This window comes from Cnephaeus nilssonii (genome assembly GCF_951640355.1).
Source record: "Cnephaeus nilssonii genome assembly, chromosome: X".
NCBI lineage: Eukaryota > Metazoa > Chordata > Mammalia > Chiroptera > Vespertilionidae > Cnephaeus > Cnephaeus nilssonii.
Genome location: NC_137071.1, coordinates 131,018,286 through 131,037,893, shown reverse-complemented (window position 1 = coordinate 131,037,893; position 19,608 = coordinate 131,018,286).

Below are 19,608 nucleotides of genomic sequence, written 5' to 3'. Positions count from 1 at the left end.
TAGGATCTGATTTTCTCACGGGGGTTCACGAGCAAGAAGAGGACGGTGTCCGAGTGGGTCCAATTTTCCTCTTGGAAAAGGAAAGTGCTGAGCCCGGTTTGGCAACGCGGGGGCTTTGATTCCGCCCGACACGATCGACCCCCCCCCCCAGCTTCACGCCTGCAACCCCCGCCGCCCAGCGTCCCCAACAAATGACAAATGACAGGCGCGCTTAGCCGCCTGCTTCGAAGAGAAGCGAAAGCAAAGCCGGAGCTGAGCGCACAGCCCGCCGCGCCGCCGACAGCACTTTCCGGCTCCGAAACAACGCGATCCCTTTGCACCCCAGACGTGGGGCGCCCTGCGATTTGCTTTAGAGCAACAGACGCGTGCGCTGGGGACCGGCGGCCCCCTCCTTCCTGAAGGAAAGCGGGGGGGGGGGGGGGTCCCAGCTGCCGCGTTGCTGGCCGTGCACAGCGAGCTTTGTCGCTGAATTAGCAAAACCAGCTTCTGCGACACTGGCCGAACGGGCCCCCCCGAGGGGCTCTTGCTCACGCTTGGGGGGTGACTTTCAGGGCCCGGGCTCAGCTTTATTGCATTGTTTGCTTTGGGAAATTCCTATGGAATTTTTTCCTACGTATTCCCGAAATGATATCACAAGATCGCGTTGTATTTATGGTGCCTTTTCTAGAAAACGAGGCTGCATGGACAGAATGGCGTATTCGGTTCCCAGAACCCCGAGGGACACGAAATACCCTCATCTTAGACACGAAAGACGTGCAGCCTGGCGGGGGGGGGGGGGGGAAGGGAGTGGGGGGGCTCGGGTGATTGAAGGGTCGAGTGGCAGGTCCCCATCCCTGGTCCAGGCGGGAGGCAGCCAAAGGGTGTTTCTCTTTTCTCTCTCCCTCTCCCTGCTCTCCCTAGAATCAATGACAAAAGCGTGTCCTTGGGTGAGGATTTCTAAAAAATCAGCTCCAGCCTAGCCGGTGTGGCTCAGTGGATAGAGCATCGGCCTGCGGAATGAAGGGTCCCGGGTTCGATTCCGGTCAAGGGCATGTACCTTGGTTGCAGGCACATCCCCAGTGGGGGGTGTGCAGGAGGCAGCTGATCGATGTTTCTCTCTACCTTATTCTCTGTAAAAAAAAATCAATAAAAAAATATTTTAAAAAATAAAAATAAATAAAATGTCTTAAAAAAAAAATCAGCTCCAAGAGCTTACATGGCTTTCCTGGGGTTGCTCGCAGGGAGAGGGGAACGAGAAAATTGTTTTCTTTGTCTTCAAGTCTTGGTCACAGAAATCGCAGGAGCGGGGCAGCATTCGGGGTGCGCTCCCGGCCGCCGTGGGCGGCGCTGGCTGGGGTCCGCCCGCCCCGCGCAGCGCTGGACCTTCCGCTGCGGCGCGGGTGGGGTGCGTGTCCTTTTTCTGAGGACATCGCTGGCCCCGCACGGCCGCGCGGAGCTACCTGCTCACCCCCCCCCCCCCCGCCCCCCCGCCCCCCCCGCCCGCAGCCCTGCGCCCCGCAGGGGAGAGCAAAGGGAAGGCCAAGCCTCCTCGCTCCCGCGATGCTCTCCGTCCGATCTACTCCCGTCGAGCCTTAGATGATCTTGGTGGGAAAAAAATCTAGCGAGTGCTGCATTTTAATATTATATTTTTAAGACTTACGTTTGTATCTGTCTGTAGCCATAATTTCCTGGTTTACTCTTTTTTTTTTTTTTAACGTATTTGATCGATTTTCACAGAGAGGAAGGGAGAGGGATAGAGAGTTAGAAACATCGATCAGCTGCCTCCTGCACACCCCCTACTGGGGATGTGCCCGCAACCAAGGTACATGCCCTTGACCAGAATCGAACCCGGGACCCTTCAGTCCGCAGGCCGACGTTCTATCCACTGAGCCACACCGGTTTCGGCAAGTGCTGCATTTTCAAACATGCGAGCCCTTTCCTCCTGCACCCCAAACGTGCTGCCGAAGCAGAAAATGGAGTGACATTCATAAAACGGGGAATGCAGAAATAAAGGCAACTTCCGTGGCTCCCGTGGCCCCTAATGAATAAATGTCCGGGATTTTTAATCACTTTTTGTCTTGATTGTGGAAAGTCTCACCCATGTTCCCCTCTCCCCTTTAATCCCCTGCAGCGCCCCGCCCCCGTTTCTGTGTTATTTACTGACTGCGGAGGGGGAGGGGGAGGGAGAGCAGCATTAAGTCATTTCTGACAGCGAAGACCCACTTGAGGATGAGGGCCTGGCGGACAGCCCCAGCGTCTCGCTGCGGGAAGGAACCTTCTCCCCGAAACTGCAAGCGAAGGGAAATTCACCCGGAAGCATCTCCCAGGTCATGTGATGCCTCCGAGGTTTCGGTATCTTCTGTGGGTTCTTCCTCCGCCGCGCCGCTGAGAAGTTCCCGCATCTACCATCTTGGCTCAGGCCGCACCCCTCCCCCCCCCGCACCCCCGTCTGTGCCTCCCCCCGAGGGGGGGCGGGAGGGCCCGCCGCGGAGCCAGATCAGCTCCCCGGCCAAATGAGTTGAACCCTCGCTTTGCTCACGTCGGGCGGGCGAGAAAGGTGCGGTAAGGCGCTGTTTCAACCGCACCCACCCCACTTGCGATCTGCATGCAAACATCAGCACTTCGTTGTCAGTCCTCACCCGGGGATATTTTTCCATGGATTTCTAGAGAGAGCGGGAGGGAGAGGGAGAGGGAGAGGCAGAGAGAAACACCTACGTGAGAGAGACACATCCATTGGGGCTGGGGATGGAGCCTGCAACCGGGGTACGTGCCCTTGACCAGAATCTAACTGGGGCCCTTTAATCCGAGGGCGCAAACTCTATCCACTGAACCACACCGGCCAGGACAAGCGCTTATTTTTTGTGACATACCTTTTTTAAAGCCTCCGAAAGACCAATTCCAGAAGGTTCGCTCCAGGCTCCCTTTGGGGCCTCTTCGGAGGGCCTTGCCAGGAGGCCCAGCAGCCGCCTGGAGCCCGGCCTGACCCTGCGCCTGGGAGCCAGCCGCGTGCGCACGGACGGACAGTTGGCCATGCGTTAAGGACAAGCAGGATTCTGGCAAGCTGGTCTCCTGTATCGGATCAAAACAAGTCTGATTGATTAATCCCAGGAGAAATGAAGCTACCGCCAGTAGTAAGGGGGGTTCGCCGGCTCAGCTAATTCAGGGGGAGAATCCCAACTAATTCCTAACCTTTTAGCAACTTGAAAGCGACCTGGTTTTCTCATTAGATAAACCCACCTGGTTGCACAGGCATTACACCCTGGGAGCAAGCACACCGCCCCCCCCATGGGACGAAAAGCTATTTTCTTTTTTAATATATTTTATTGATTTTTTACAGAGAGGAAGGGAGAGGGATAGAGAGTTAGAAACATCGATCAGCTGCCTCCTGCACACCTCCCACTGGGGATGTGCCCGCAACCAAGGTACATGCCCTTGACCAGAATCGAACCTGGGACCCTTCAGTCCGCAGGCCGACGCTCTATCCACTGAGCCAAACCGGTTTCGGCAAAAGCTATTTTCATTTGAAGTGCAAATGTATGTACTCACAAACACCACTTCCCCCTAAATTGGCTCTTGTGAGGAAAAATAAAGGTTGCTCACCACTAATGTAGAGATTTCTAGAAGTTTGTTACAAGAGGTTCTGAGTTGAGCAATAATATTTCTTTTTTTCTTTTTTTCTTTTTTTTTTTTTGAGCAATAACATTTCTGATTATGCCCTAGCCCGTCTGGCTCGGTGGATAGTGTCGGCCTGTGGGACTGAAGGGTCCCGGGTTGGATTCCGGTCAAGGGCACAGGCCCGGGTTGTGGGCTGATCACCACGCTGCGCATTAGTTCCTCAGAACCTCTCACAGCAGAATCTGCACCCTTTGACCTGCATCATTTCCTCCTCTGCTAATCAGAAATATGTAAATATTTTTAAATATGTTTGTATTGATTTCAGAGAGGAAGGGAGAGAGAGAGATAGAAACATCGATGATGAGAGAGAATCACTGATCGGCTGCCTCCTGCACACTCCACACTGGGGATGGAGCCCGCAACCCGGGCCTGTGCCCTGACCGGGAATCAACCCTGACCTCCTGGTTCCTGGGTCAAAGCTCAAGCACCGAGGCGCCCCCCCCCCCCAGGCCGTAAACACGCACACAGCTGCGGGCCTGGGGCCGAGGAGGGGCGGGCGGGCCTGGAGGGCTGAAGCGGCTGCAGCTGGGGGGCCCTGGGCTGAGAGGCTCTTTCCGGGGCCTGGGCCGCGGGGTGCCTCCGGCTGTGCCCGCAAGTGGTGGCCCTTCGAGGACTCCTCGGCCGGGAGAGGTGGCCCTGGTGGCCGCCGAAGAGCGGGATCCAGACGCGGGAAGAGCTCCCGGGAGGCCAGGACCGCGCCCCGCGTCCCTGCGCGCCCCCAAGGCGGTGAGTCCTCCCCGACCGCCCGGCCGGCCGCCGCGCATCCCGGTGGTTTCCAAGCGAGATGTGGTGGGGGCTCGTTCCTGAGGTGCAGGCCTTCAGAGCTGGGGTACCGCCTTGGGTTCCCCCCCTTCTTCCCAGGCGGCTCCCTCCTGACCGGGTGTTAGGGCCGCAGGAGAGGAGCCGGCCAGGAGCCCTGGGAGAGTTTAAGAAGCGAAAGGTGGGGCCCTGGCCTGCGGACTCAAGGGTCCCGGGTTCGATTCCGGTCAAGGGCATGTACCTTGGTTGCGGGCACATCCCCAGTGGGGGGTGTGCAGAAGGCGACTGATCGATGGTTCTCTCTCATCGATGTTTCTAGCTCTCTATCCCTCTCCCTTCCTCTCTGTAAAGAATCAATCAATAAATAAATAAATAAATAAATAAATAAATATTTTTTAAAAGATAATTGAGCCGGGTCGGTGTGGCTCAGGGGTTGACCATCGATCCATGAACCAGGAGGTCCCGGTTTGATGCCGGGTCAGGGCACATGCCCGGGTTGCGGGCTCGATCCCCAGTGGGGGGCGTGCGGGAGGCAGCTGATCCATGATTCCCTCTCATCACAGCTGTTTCTCTCTCTCCCTCTCCCTTCCTCTCTGTGAAAAATCAATAAAATATATTTTTTAAAAATCAATGATGACGCTCAACCACTGAGCCACACCAGCCAGGCTAGAGTAGCTTTGGGCCATCATGTCACCATTGCCTCAGGCAGAGGAGTGCTCTTTAAATTAAATTTAAATTTTTTTAGAGAGAGTGGAAGACACACGGAGAGAGAAGAAACCAACATCCATTGGTTGCCTCCTGCACGTGCCCTGACTGGGGCCGGGCATGTGCCCTTGACCGGAATCGAACCTGGGACCCTTCAGTCCATGGGCCCACGCTCTAGCCACTGAGCCACACCGCCCAGGGTGAGGAGCGCTTTTTCTTCCACTCCGTCTCTTGGGTATTGGAAGATTGTCATCGCCTGTTATGCAAAAAAGATTATTTTCAGTCAACTTGCACTTGACCTTCCTAGCTCCTGCAGCTAAACGTCATGCATTTGGCTCCGCTGACCTTCGTAGAAAGCGGGTTTGTAAAGCCTGTTGCTCAGAGTTAAGAGGCTGCGGCCCGCAGCGAGGCAGCTTGTCACGTGACCGGCAAGGGCGCCCGTTGGTGTCACGTGATCTGAAGGGCTGGCCCCAGGCTGGTTTTCCCGGCGGGCCTTCTTCCTCCAGGAGAGGAGCCCTGAAAGGCACCAGGATGCGCCAGATGGTGAAAATAGGCAGCGGGCACCGAATAGCGTGGTTATTTCCACCTGGGCTGGCGGGGGGTGCCGGGAGGTGTGAGCCCGGCTCTGAGCACGTCTCCGCAGTCAGCATCCCGAGCCCGCGCTTCCCAGGGGCCCAGGGCGGCCGGGCCTGCGGGGGGCGGGGGCGGGGAGAGCAGGGCCCGGGCGCCCCAGAAGCGCCATCTCCATGGGGATCGGGTACCTGGGTCCTTTTGAGGCCGATCCTCTTTTCCCGTGTCCCAGCCCAGTGCTGTCATAAAGCTCGTTAGTTCTCTTTATTTTCAAGCGCCTGATTGGGAGACATGTTTGGATTCAAAGTCCATTTCCATTACGATAAGGAGATAAGAAATTTCAGCCCTGACCGATGTGGCTCAGTGGGTAGAGCGTCGGCCTGCGGACTGAAGGGTCCCGGGTTCGGTTCCGGTCAAGGGCATGTACCTTGGTTGTGGGCACATCCCCAGTAGGGGGTGTGCAGGAGGCAGCTGGTTGATGTTTCTCTCTTATCATAGATGTTTCTAGCTCTCTCTCCCTCTCCCTTCCTCTCTGTAAAAAATCAATAAAATATCTTTTTTTTAAAAAGAAATTTCAATATGTCATCTGTCCGCCAAAGGAAGAACCGCCAGTCTGGAAACGTCCTGTCAGCTGATGCACAGTTGGAACGGTGATAAGGGGTGTCAGTTGCTTACCTGAGCTCCCGAAGCTTCTCCTTCCTGGTGACCGCCAGGCACCGGAAGTGGCCCTCATTGTGAAGTCCAGCACAAGGCCTCCTCCAAAGCTGTGCAGCCCATACAGGTGCACATCCCCCTGAGGTCTCATTGACATGCAACATGGCAAAAACAAACACAAAAAGCTATGTTGCCCGGCTGGCGTGGCTCAGCGGTTGAGCATCAACCCATGAACCAGGAGGTCAGGGTTCGATTCCGGGTCAGGGCACAGGCCCGGGTTGCGGGCTCCATCCCCAGTTGGGGGGCATGCAGGAGGCAGCCAATCCGTGATTCTCTCTCATCATGGATGTTTCTTTCTCTCCCTCTTCCTTTCTCGCTGAAATCAATAGAAATAAATTTTAAAATAAGAATAAAAAGCTATGCTGATGAAAGCACCCTGAGGCAGATTGGCTCCAGGCCACCAGCCCCTCCCGTGCCAGCCTTCACTTTGCAGTGTGTCCCCAACCTCCTTTCCTCCCATCCAGGGAGGTCTGTTCTCCATCCCCACCCCCACCCCGAGTCGGGGCTGGCCGGTGACCTGCCTTGAGGACAGAAGAGAGCGGGGGTGACTTGGGACTCCCACGATTTGGTCAGGAAGTTGGAGGCTTTTGCTGGGATTCTCGTGGAAGGAAGTCCATCCAGAACCGGAGGAGGCCGGGCAGCCTCGTCCACGGCCAGGCGGGTGAGGGAGGCCGCCCTGCACCTCCCAGCCCTCCGACCCCGTCTGCTCAGTAAGTCCAGTCACCCACGATCCTGACAAATCATCTCTACGGCTGTTGGGGCCGCTGCGCTTTGGGGTGACTTGTGCCACAGCAAAGGCTAAGTAAATCACAAGCTCACTTGGTGTTGTTGTTTTTTTAACTGTAAAGACCATTTTATTTTATTTTAAAACATATTTTTCTTGATGTCAGAGAGGAAGGGAGAGGGAGAGAGAGAGAAACATCCATGATGAGAGAGAATCATGGATCGGCTGCCTCCTGCACGCCCCACACTGGGGATGGAGCCCACAACCCGGGCCTGTGCCCTGACCGGGAATCAAAACAGGGACCTCCTGGTTCATAGGTCGATGCTCAACCCCTGAGCCACGCCGGCCGGGAGAAAATTTGATTTTAGATACCACTGGCCATGAGTTTTTTCATTGGTTATTACATAACTACTACCTAGTGCCAGTCTCCAAGTGGCCACAATTCACTTCTTATTCACAGAATTGTCATGGCTTACATATATCCCCGGACCAGTGAAGGTTTAACATCCAGATGCAGCCTCGCACCCATAACGTCTGATGTCCTACAGATAGCAATGTGGAAGACGTGTTTTGTTGTTCATCCTCGCCTGAGGGTATTTTCCCATTGGTTTTTAGAGAGAGTGGAAGGGAGGGGGAGAGACAGAGAGAAACATCCATGTGAGAGAGACACATCGATTGGTTGCCTCCCTCACTCGCCCCGACCAGGGCCAGGGATCAAGCCTGCAACTGGAATCGAACCCCGGGCCATTCAGTCTGCCGGGCGGCGCTCTATCCACTGAGCCACACCGGCCAGGGCGAAGAGATGCATTTTTAGTCATCTTTTGCTTTGAGTCACCTTATGCAAAAACGAATGAATAATGTAGATGCTCGGTCTCAAGGAGATTTCCCAGCGGCTCACAGAAATGGCTGAGCAGTAAGATCTCAGACACCTCCGCGCCCACACCCGCTGTGGTTTCTGCGCCGCCTTGTGTCTTGCAGCTGCTGTCCCTGCTGTCCTTTGCACACAAAAGGGGCCGGAGGAGACACATGTTTTGTTTCACTTCTTTGAAGTCCTGAACTTCCCGTGGTCCTTATTTCTCTCCAACCTGCTCCTTCCACACGGAGCGGGCGTTGCTGTTTGATCTCCTGACTCCCCGTCCCATCCATCAGCTTGCCCCGGTGTGTGACAGGTTCCTTGCTAGTTTTTCAAATTCAGATGAATGATCCCCGTAAGCTCTTTGCCAGCTGCTCCCCCAGAAAGCTTCAGTCCCCCTGCCCTTGTGAGGAATGCGCTGCTTTTCAAAGTGTTGGTGACACTTGGATTTACAGCATCTGAACGCCTTGCAATCACTGCAGACTGGCATCCTGCTGAGGCCCGTGTGCGCCCTGAACGGAAATAACTCCTCCCGGAAACAGGTTGAGCCGCCTAGCGACCCAGCACCCAGAGGAGCTTGAACGGAACACAAACTCAATTTATCGTTAAAAACAAACAAACAAAATAGTCCCAGCGGGTTTGGCTCAGAGGATAGAGCGTCAGTCTGCAGACTGAAGGGTCCTGGATTTGATTCCGGTCAAGGGCACATGCCCGGGTTGCGGGCTCCATCCCCAGCAGGGGGCGTGCAGGAGGCAGCCGATCAATGATTCTCTCTCATCATGGATGATTCTATCTCTCTCTCCCTCTCCCTTCCTCTCTGAAATCAATAAAATATACTTTTTAAAAAAACATTGCTTAAAAAAAACCAATATAATAGGAGAGGAAAGTGGGGGAAGGTAGAGATGAATCAAAATGGGCCCGACCCTAATCATTGTTGAAGCTGGGGATTCATTATCTATTCATCTATTTTTGTATGTTTGACATTTTTCTTTAAAAAAATTTTTTTTTTTTTTTTTTTTTTTAGCGAGAGAGGAAGGGGAGAGGGAGAGAAAAGGGCCACCCTCCTGCGCACTCATTGGTTGATTCTGTATGTGGCCTGATCAGGACTGAACCCGCAACCTTGGTGCATCGGGGTGATGCTCTAACCACTGAGCTCCCAGGCCGGGACTATGTTTGACATTTTCTTTTTTTTTTAAATATATTTTATTGATTTTTTACAGAGAGGAAGGGAGAGGGATAGAGAGTTAGAAACATCGATGAGAGAGAAACATCGACCAGCTGCCTCCTGCACACCACCCACTGGGGATGTGCCCACAACCAATGTACATGCCCTTGACCAGAATCGAACCTGGGACCCTTGAGTCCGCAGACCGTCGCTCTATCCACTGAGCCAAACCGGTTTCGGCTGTTTGACATTTTCATAGTGAAAAGGAAAAAATCAAGGGGGTTGGAAATGATGGCTCAGAACAATGCGTATGCATACAGTCTGGCGAGGCCTGAAGATGGGACTGTGGCCTGAGAGACGGGTCCCGAGGCAACGTCACCGCGAGCTCACACCCCGAGGGCCAGCCTGCCGCTCACTGTGCGTGCCCTGGGGTGCACCGCCCAGGCCCCGCACCCGCACCCGCACCCGCACCCGCACCCGCACCCGCATGCGCGTGACGTGCTGTGCTCCCTCCGAGCAGCTAGGGGTCAGCAGGGGATAGGAATTGCTCAGCTCCGCGCTCAGGAGACACGTGGTCCGCGGTGGCCTGGGAGGGCGTTCATTTTGGGGTGCTTCGCTGTACTTGCAATTGAACCCCTTTTCTGATCGTTTCTATTTAAATGTCTTTACACGGTTGCGTAATGCACAGTGAAATTCACCCCCCGCCCCCCGTCAGCCCCATGAGGATCCTCCAGTGCCTCTCCGGCCCCCTTTGGGTCACACACATGTTCTGGACATGAGACAAGAAGGATGAACCGCACAGCCAGGCGGGGCTCCAAAGGGCAGGAACCCCAGTCCCCAGCCTTCCCGGCAGCTGCTGGGCCCTCATTTCCTCCCTGCAGCCCCGGGCTCGCCTGCCACGACGGCGCGGGCTCGGCCTCCCGATGGGGGTGGGGGGAGGGGGAGGGGGAGGGGGCGGGGCGCCCAGCCAGCCGGGTGGGGCCAGGAGCTGCTTTGACCTCGCGGCTTCCTTCCTTGGATCCCGCGTCCATCGGGGAGGGGACTAGCGCCGGGGCCCGCGGTCGCTCTGGAGCTCCGGGGTTTGGGGGAGCAGGGCCCCTCTGAGTCACAATCCCCAGAACCCCGACACCCAGGCTCCCTGCATTGTCGCATACAAGCGGGGACGCTGCGCAGATGGCTGGGGGGCGGGGGAGGGCCCGCGCCGTCCCCAGAGGGGCCCCCATCCGGCCGGGAGGTGAGCCCCCCCCCCCCCATCTAGACCCCACGGGTCGATGTCCCTGTTGATCGCGTCCCCTCCTCCTCGAGAAGGAGGGGATGACGGATGGGGCACCTCAGGTCTGAGGCCTCCCTCCTTCCAAGGACGCCCCAGCCGGGAGGGAGGGGGGGGGGACTGCGGCGGGAGGGGAGGGGAGCGGAGGGGGGGAGGGGCGGAGGGATGAACCACATTGGCCCGTCGCCGCCGCAGCGGAAGATGCTGACACGCTGGGGCCGGCCCCTTCCCGGCGCTGCGCACGGGCGCGGGCTGGAACAGGAGGTTATTTTATTACTTCCTTCTCATTTATTTATTAATAAGTAAACTGCTGCAACTGGGGAAAAAGAAAAAAAAAGAAGGAGCCAGCCAAAGCCTGCTGTCCTCCCAGGGGCCCTCGCGTTGCATAAGGAGGAGGAAGCGAGGCAGGTTGGCCGCAGGGTCCCCCGCGTCCCGCCCCAGATCCCAGCCCCGGAGGCGCTGCAGCAACCGCAGAGCGCAGCTCCCCCCCCCTCTCCCCCTGGTCCTGCCCCGGGGCAGGCCTGGCACAGGGCACAGAACCAGGCCCAGCTGAGAGCCCCCCACACACACACCCCTCCTAGCCCCCCCCTCCTCCTTGCGGGGATGCGCTCCCGGCAGCTCCCTCCGTACCAGCGGCCAAGGCCGCGTTGCTGAGTTGCGGGGGCATCTGCCTCGGTCCTGGCCCCAGGCCCCTTGCCCGGGAGTTTGGGATCGAAGGGGAAGCAGTGTCTGTTAAAGGGCCAGAGACCCTCCTGTGTGGCTAGGGGAGCTGTGGGGGGCTGCTGGCCAGGGAGGCAGGGGGAGGGACAGAGGGAGGGAGGGAGAGAGAATAAAGTGAGTTATTCTCCCCGCCGCCTTCCAGGCCTTTCTGAGGCCCCTGCAGCAGCCCCATCTTCCATGAGGCTCTCCTGGTTCACACGCACCTCTGACCTCTGACCTCCTTCTGAGGTTCAGGGCGCTTGAAATTCCTGTTACTTATACCCACTGAACACTGGCCTGCAGACGGAAGGATCCTGGGTTCGATTCCGGTCAAGGGCATGTACCTTGGTTGTGGGCACATCCCCAGTAGGGAGTGTGCAGGAGGCAGCTGATCGATGTTTCTCTCTCATCGATGTTTCTGACTCTGTCTCCCTCTCCCTTCCTCTCTGTAAGAAATCAATAAAATATATTTTAAAAATATGTTTTTATTGATTTCAGAGAAGAAGGGAGAGAGAGAGCAACACCACTGATGAGAGAGAATCGTTGATAGGCTGCCTCCTGCTCACCCCACACAGGGGATCTGACCAGGAATCAAACCGGGACCTCCTGGTTCATAGGTCGATGCTCACCCACTGAGCCACACCGGCCGGGTTGGGCTCTTCTTACTTTAGATGGGACCCGTTGGGGGGTAGGGGGTAGGGGTAGGCAGCTCTGGCAGATGAAGCAGAGGACAATTTAGACAGGCTGTACTGTGGCTGAACCTCGCGGTGCTGGGATGTGTGGTTTCCAATATTCAGGAACCGTTAGCTCCCCTTTTCCAGAAGGAAGAGCGTTGGATTGCAATTGACCTGCAGCCCTGCAGAAAGGTCTCTCTCTTGGGGGGGGGGGGGGGGGAGAGACTGTGTGCTGTGTGCACTGGAGGAGAGAAGGGCTGGGAAACCCTCAGCAGGAAGCTTACCGGAAAAGGAAAATGAGTCACTAAGTGAAACCCGGTCTGAAAGGGCTACCGGCTGCATGAGAACAGCCGCGTGGCATTCTGGGAAGACAACATGAGGGAACCGGCAAGAGGGTCTGCAGCTGATGGGCGGGGTGGGGGGAGCGGAGGGATGAGGAGTGGAGCCCAGGGGACTTTTAAGGCGGCGAAACTGTGTGTGTCATACGTGTTATCAGGCGTTTGTCCAAACCCGTGCAATGCACAGCCCTGAGAGTGAGCCCGCTCTAGTGCGTGTGCAGCGCAGGGGTGGATGGGAAACCTTTGTGCCTTCCTCTCCAGCTTGCTGGGAATCTAAAACTGCTCTAAAAATTCAACCAAAAAACAACTTTTTTTGGCCGGCTGGTGTTTGATCCCCAGTGTGGGGCGTGCAGGAGGCAGCCAATCCATTCATCTCTCTCATCATTGATGTTTCACTCTCTCCCTCTCCTTCCTCCATGAAATCAATAAAAAATATATATTTTTAAAATTAAAAAAAAACAGCCCTATCCGGTTTGGCTCAATGGATAGAGCATCGGCCTGCAGACTCAAGGGTCCCAGGTTCGATTCCAGTCAAGGGCACATGCCGGGGTTGTGGGCTCAACCCTCAGTGGGGGGTGAAGGGGGGGCATGCAGGAGGCAGCCGATCAATGATTCTCTCTTGTCATTGATGTTTCTATCTCTCCCTTTCCCTTCCCCTCTGGAATCAATAAAGATATATTTTAAAAAATAATAAATAAATCAATAAAATAAAAAAACGATAAAAACCCTTAAGACATGCCGAAACCGGTTTGGCTCAGTGGATAGAGCGTCGGCCTGCGGACTGAAAGGTCCCAGGTTCGATTCCGGTCAAGGGCACGTACGTGGGTTGTGGGCACATCCCCAGTAGGGAGTGTGCAGGAGGCAGCTGATCGATGTTTCTCTCTCATCGATGTTTCTAACTCTCTAGCTCTCTCCCTTCCTCTCTGTGGAAAATCAATAAAATATATTTTTTTAAAAAGAAAAAAAAAAAAACACCTTAAGACAGAGGATGTCAGAGCCACTTCCTCTTGAGCATTCCTGCACCACCCCCCTTTCCTCAGGCGTGTACTTTTGCTCTCTTTCTTCTAAGCTCTAAGGGTCTCCATGAGACTTGCAACTAGGGGAGCAGTGGGTAGCGGCAGCTTGTCTTAGGCTAACCCCCTGAACCTGTCTGCAAGGGCCCTCCTTTTGCCTCCACAACTTGCTTCCAGAGTCCACGCAGCCCGGTGTGGCTCACTCCTGTGGCTGTGACTACCTTTCCCTTATCCACGCAGCCCGGTGTGGCTCACTCCTGTGGCTGTGACTACCTTTCCCTTATCCACGCAGCCCGGTGTGGCTCACTCCTGTGGCTGTGACTACCTTTCCCTTATCCACGCAGCCCGGTGTGGCTCACTCCTGTGGCTGTGACTACCTTTCCCGCGTCCACACAGCCCGATGTGGCTCACTCCTGTGGCTGTGACTACCTTTCCCTTATCCACGCAGCCCGGTGTGGCTCACTCCTGCTGCTGGGATCCTGCCTCTCTATCTTGAGCCCTCCGCTTGTTTCTCTGTCCACAGCTTTAATAAACGTCCTCTCAAGACCACCTGGATTGTTTCCTGCACGAAGTCAAGAACCCACACATTGCAGGCCTGCCTCGGTCCCGGTCCCTTGCTGGTGACACAGGGAAGGAATGGCATCCTAGGCAGAGTAAGGGCAGGGCCACTGGGACGCAAAGTGAATACTAAGTGACGTCCAGGGTTGGGGTATGAAGAGAGCAAAGAAGGTCAGAGGTGAGAGGCTGGCAAGACAGGGAAGAAGGGGAGGGAGGGCCGGCAGGAGGGGCAGCGGAACAGGGGAGGGGAGGGGAGCTTTGTGTGTGAGTCTGTGTGACAGCGGGTCCCTCCCGGCCCGGGATGTCAGGGTCTCCAAGACCACCCCCCAGCCCAGTTCGGTGGTTCCCCGGGAGGCCCAGGGACTCAGCAAATAGTTGTGCTCAGGGCTGTGATTTATTGCAATCGAAGGACACAGCTCCGTCAGCAGAGGGAACGGCACTGGGGTAAAGTCCAAGGGAGGCCGGGCACAAGCTTCCGAGAGTCCTGTCCCCGTGGGGACACACGACACAGTTCCCCCAACGCGTGGTGACGACAGCCGTGAAATGGTGCCCCGGGCAAGCTGCTGGGACCCAGCACCCAGGCGGTCACTGTGGGCTGGTCGCTCACCCCTGCCTGACACCTGCCCAAGCTCCCCACTCCCAGGAGGAAAGCAGGCGTTCGGCACAAACCACCTTGTTCTGTTTTGTTTTTATAATATTTTTTATTGATGTCAGAGAGGAAGGGAGAGGGAGAGAGATAGAAACATCAATGATGAGAGAGAATCATGGATCAGCTGCCTCCTGCACGCCCCACAGTGGGGATCGAGCCCACAACCCAGACATGTGCCACCACACTCCAAGAGCCACCGGCCGCTTTGGGGGGGGGTGGAGGGGGGGAGTGGAGCTAATCCACAGACCATGCAGACACTTGGGCTGGAGGCCGGGACACCCAACCAGCCCCCCTCCATCCTGCGCAAGGGATGATGGTCTGAGTTTCACCCAAGGACTTGGGCCCTCGCCCAGTTCACTGGGGTAGTTCCAGGGGAGGCTGGGAACGGCCCGGTGCTACCCCCAATGATATCGGGGGGCTGTTGCTCCGGGGAAGAGGAAGAAAGGGGCTGGCTAGGCACCTTTGCTGAGCTGCTTCCCCCCCAATAATGTGGGCTCCCAGGCTCCTTCTCTGGAAGGAGGAGGGCTCTCCCGGGAGCATGGATGGTCTGGGCCCGTGGTCGGCAAACCGCGGCTCGCGAGCCACATGCGGCTCTTTGGCCCCTGGAGTGTGGCTCTTCCACAAAACACCACGGCCTGGGCGAGTCTATGTTGAAGAAGTGGCGTTAGAAGAAGTTTAAGTTTAAAAAATGTGGCTCTCCAAAGAAATGTCACTCGTTGTCCTGTTGATATTTGGCTCTGTTGACTAATGAGTTTGCCGACCACAGGTCTGGGCTCGGCAAACTTATGTTCAGTAATTTGTGTTGTTAATCCTCACCCGAGGATATTTTCCCATTGATCTTTAGGGAGAGTGGAAGGGAGAGGGAGAGACAGAGAGAAACATCGATGTGAGAGACACATCGATTGGTTGCCTCCTGCCAGGGCCCAGGGACAGGTACGTGCCCTTGACCGGAATCGAACCCGGGACCCTTTGGTCCACAGGCCGACGCTCTATCCACTGAGCCACACCGGCCAGGGCCGCTGTGTTCAGTACTCAGGAACATGTCTTTTCGGTAAATGCAGTGATAGCACCGAACGGAACGGGATGAGGGTCCCCGCGTGGCCCGCAGCAAAGCCAAACGCTGCAAGTCCGGGGTTTGCGATGGGGAGTGAACGCAGCTCTATTTGCGGGCGCCGAGCGAGGAGAACGCAAAGCCATCGCTTAAAAGCCGAGTTCCAGGTGGCTTTTTTTTAAAAAAATGTCTCTTTATCGTAGAAAGTACTACAGATGTGCCTGGCCGGTGTGGCGCAGTGGTTGTGGGCTCGATCCTGTGTGTGTGTGGGGGGGGGGGGGGGTGGCAGGAGGCAGTTCATGGATGGTTCTCTCTCATCACTGATGTTCCAGCCTCTCTCTCCCTCTTCCTTCTCTGGAATCAATGAAAATATATTAAAAAAATAAAGTGTTACAGATGCCCCCCATTCCCTCCCCCACTGACCAGCCCCCGCCCCCTCCCCGGCGGTGCCCCGGGCTGTGCACAGATGCACACAAGTGAATGGCAGTTCCCTGCCAGCCCCCCCCATCTCCGCATGGGCCTGTGCCCAGTGGGCGAGGCTGGGGTGCAGCTCTGGCCAGATGCCCGCCTCTCAGTCTCTGCGTGTGTGTGTGTGTGTGTGTGTGTGTGTGTGTGTGTGTGTGTGTGTGTGTGTGTGTGTGTGTCTGTCTCAGCGTCGCACCCGGCCACCTCGGGTGCCCGGCCGGGTCCTCGGTTGGGGGGGCATTTGCTCTGAGCCCCTCTGCTCCTGGAGGAGGGCCATCAGCAGTTCCCGGAGCGGCCGCCTCCGCCCCTCACCTGCCTGCCCGCCCCCACCCCCCCTGCTCAGCCGCCCCCTCCCGCCGTCAGGAGGAAACCCCGCGGTGCCTCTCCGCCAGAGCGCAGGCGCCGTGCTGGCGATCCTGCAGTCTCAGCCTCCTCTTTGGGGGCTTTTCATCCTTAATGATCCGTGGTTCCCGATGCCATGCTCCTCGGAAGACGGTCAGCGGGGACATGGGTCCTGTACCTCCCACACATACCCCCCCGCGCTCTGTGTTCCTGCGGACATGCACATGTGTTCCTGGGGACATGCACATGTGTTCCTGGGGACATGCACATGTGTTCCTGGGGACATGCACATGTGCTCCTGGGGGTGTGCACATGTGTTCCTGGGGGGATGCACATGTGTTCCTGGGGGGATACACATGTGTTCCTGGGGACATGCACATGTGTTCCTGGGGGGATGCACATGTGTTCCTGGGGGATGCACATGTGTTCCTGGGGTGTGCACATGTGTTCCTGGGGGGATGCACATGTGTTCCTGGGGGGATGCACATGTGTTCCTGGGGGGATGCACATGTGTTCCTGGGGGATGCACATGTGTTCCTGGGGACATGCACATGTGTTCCTGGGGACATGCACATGTGTTCCTGGGGTGTGCACATGTGTTCCTGGGGGGATGCACATGTGTTCCTGGGGGGATGCACATGTGTTCCTGGGGGGATGCACATGTGTTCCTGGGGACATGCACATGTGTTCCTGGGGGGATGCACATGTGTTCCTGGGGGATGCACATGTGTTCCTGGGGTGTGCACATGTGTTCCTGGGGGGATGCACATGTGTTCCTGGGGGGATGCACATGTGTTCTTGACAAACATCACTCATCGCTGCCTCCTGGGCAGTCGCGATGGCACCAGAGGTGAATCCCGTGGGAACCGGGCTGAAGGCCGCAGGGTCGCCGGCCACGTGGGAAGCGGGCTATTGCGGGGGAGGGGCCGGCGGGAGGGGCGCGGCGGGGGGGGGCGGGGAGGAGGGACTTTCAGGCCGTTCCCGGCCCTCCCCCAGCTCAGGCCGGCTGCGGGGTTGGAATCCCCCGCAGTGATGGTAATGGCTGGCTTCCGGTCTATTTCTCCACCTTTCACTTCCCCTTCCCCCCTCAGCTACTGGGGTGGGGGAGGGTGCAGGGCTGGGAGGGGTGTGCTTCTCTCTCCCCGGCGCCTTCTCCGGGGCTCAAGCACTCAGTGCTGGGACCGCTCCTGAGGTTGTGCCCTCAGCTTCCGTGTGCCCCTCATCCCACCCCGCCCCACCCCGCCGTGCAAGTCCTCTAGGGAGGACTGTCTCCCTCAGGAAGCACCCAGACAACCCCCCCTCCCCCTCTCTGCAAGGGTAGGCTGACCCACGGACAGTGTTCCCTGTCCTGGCCACCATTTGCCCTTTATTTTTTTTATATACGTGTGTGTTTTTTATTGCTTTCAGGGAGGAAGGGAGAGGGAGAGAGAGAGAGAAACATCCATGATGAGAGAGAATCATGGATCGGCTGCCTCCTGCATGCCCTCCACTGGGGATCAAGCCCACAACAGGGGCATGTGCCCTTGACTGGAATCAAACCCAGGACCCTTCAGTCCACAGGCCGACGCTCCATCCACTGAGCCAAACCGGCCAGGGCTATTTTATTTTTTAAAAAATATTTTTATTGATTTCAGAGAGGAAGAGAGAGAGAAACATCGATGATGAGAGAGAATCATAGATCAGCTGCCTCCTGCACGCCCCACACTGGGGATGGAGCCCACAACCCGGGCCTGTGCCCTGACCGGGCATCAAACTGTAACCTCCTGGTTCATGGGTTGACGCTCAGCCACTGAGCCACACCAGCCAGGCCGTGTACAGTATTTGTGATCTCCGTCCCCCAGTGTCCCGGGCCAGCTGCTTTCCTAAGGGCTCTGACCCCTCCCCCACTCCCCATCTGATCCCACCCACCCCCAGATCCTCTGTCTCCTAAGCCTCAAACATCTCTCTCCCGCTGCCTCCGCCCAGCTCCAGTTAGCTTTCTCCAGGGCAACGGGGAACTCGCCACTTGTCGGGTCAGGGCCATCAGGAAGCCAAGAAGAACAAGAGAGGCACACCTTCACAGACCAGCCTCCCGGCCCCTCAGCCTCAGCCTGCGCCCCCTTACAAGGCCTTCCCAAGGTCAGCGTCTTGGGTCCAGGGGGACTGTGCTGTGAAGCTCCATGACCCTCCACCATCCAGTCCCTGCTCCCCAGTCTCTGCCAGTGACTGGGGGAATAGTTGTCCAGTCCTGGATCAGAAAACTGTGGCACATCTACACAATGGAATACTATGCTGCCATAAAAAAGAAGGAATTCTCATCATTTGCAGCAACCTGGATGGAATTGGAGAACATTATGTTAAGTGAAATAAGTCAGTCAATGAAAGAAACATACCACATGATCTCACTCATTTATGGATAATAAAGAACATTATAAACTTGAACAAAAAGATAGATACAGAGACAGTAAAGCATCAAACAGACTGTCAAATTACAGGGGGGAGGTTAGGGAGAGGTGGGGGAGATAAGAGATCAATCAAAGGACTTGTATGCATGCATATAACCAATGGATGCAAAACTCTGGGGGGTGAGGGCATATATGGGAGTGGGGTGGGGGGGGCAATAGTAAGATATGTACACATATAATACCTTAATAAAAAAATTGGAAAAAAAAATAGTTGTCCAGTCCTGCCATTACGTTCTGCTCCCATCAGCTTCCGGATTGAGTCGGTTCCTCAATGGCCACTGCCTGCTAGTCACGTTCAAAGTCTCAGGATCCTGCTAATTGCATCCAAAGAACAATCATCTGAGTACACAATCTCTTGTCCCCTGGGAGGGAGCAGCGAGTGGTCATGGCTCATTTAGAAGCCACACAAGCCTGGCTGGCGTGGCTCAGTGGTTGAGCGGCGACCTAGGAACCAGGAGGTCACGGTTCGATTCCCGGGATTCCCGGTCGGGGCACATGCCCGGTTGTGGGCTGGATCCCCAGTGTGGGGCGTGCAGGAGGCAGCCGATCCATGATTCTCTCTCATCATTGATGCTTCTCTCTCTCCCTCTCCCTTCCTCTCTGAAATCAATTAAAATATATATATATTTAAAACAAAACAAACAAGCGAAAGGAATGGTTGCTGGTGCAGCTGGTGGACTCGTCATGGGTTAATTACATCCATGAAGGCCGTCAGGACAGTAGTCATGGAGCTGAGAGCTGCCCGGGATCAGTTTCAGCAGTTCCTTCCTCTCCCAAAACCACCAGGCGATCACGTGGAAGGAGCTGAGGCTGCGCAGGTGGTCCCAGGAGCCTCTGCGTGATGCATGAGTCTGTGGCTCAGAAGCTGGGAGCCCGGAGCCCCATTCATGCTGCCACTGCGTCACACCCCAGCTCACCACCCAGGGCAGCCACCCAGGCTGGGCACAGGCAGCAGTCAGTC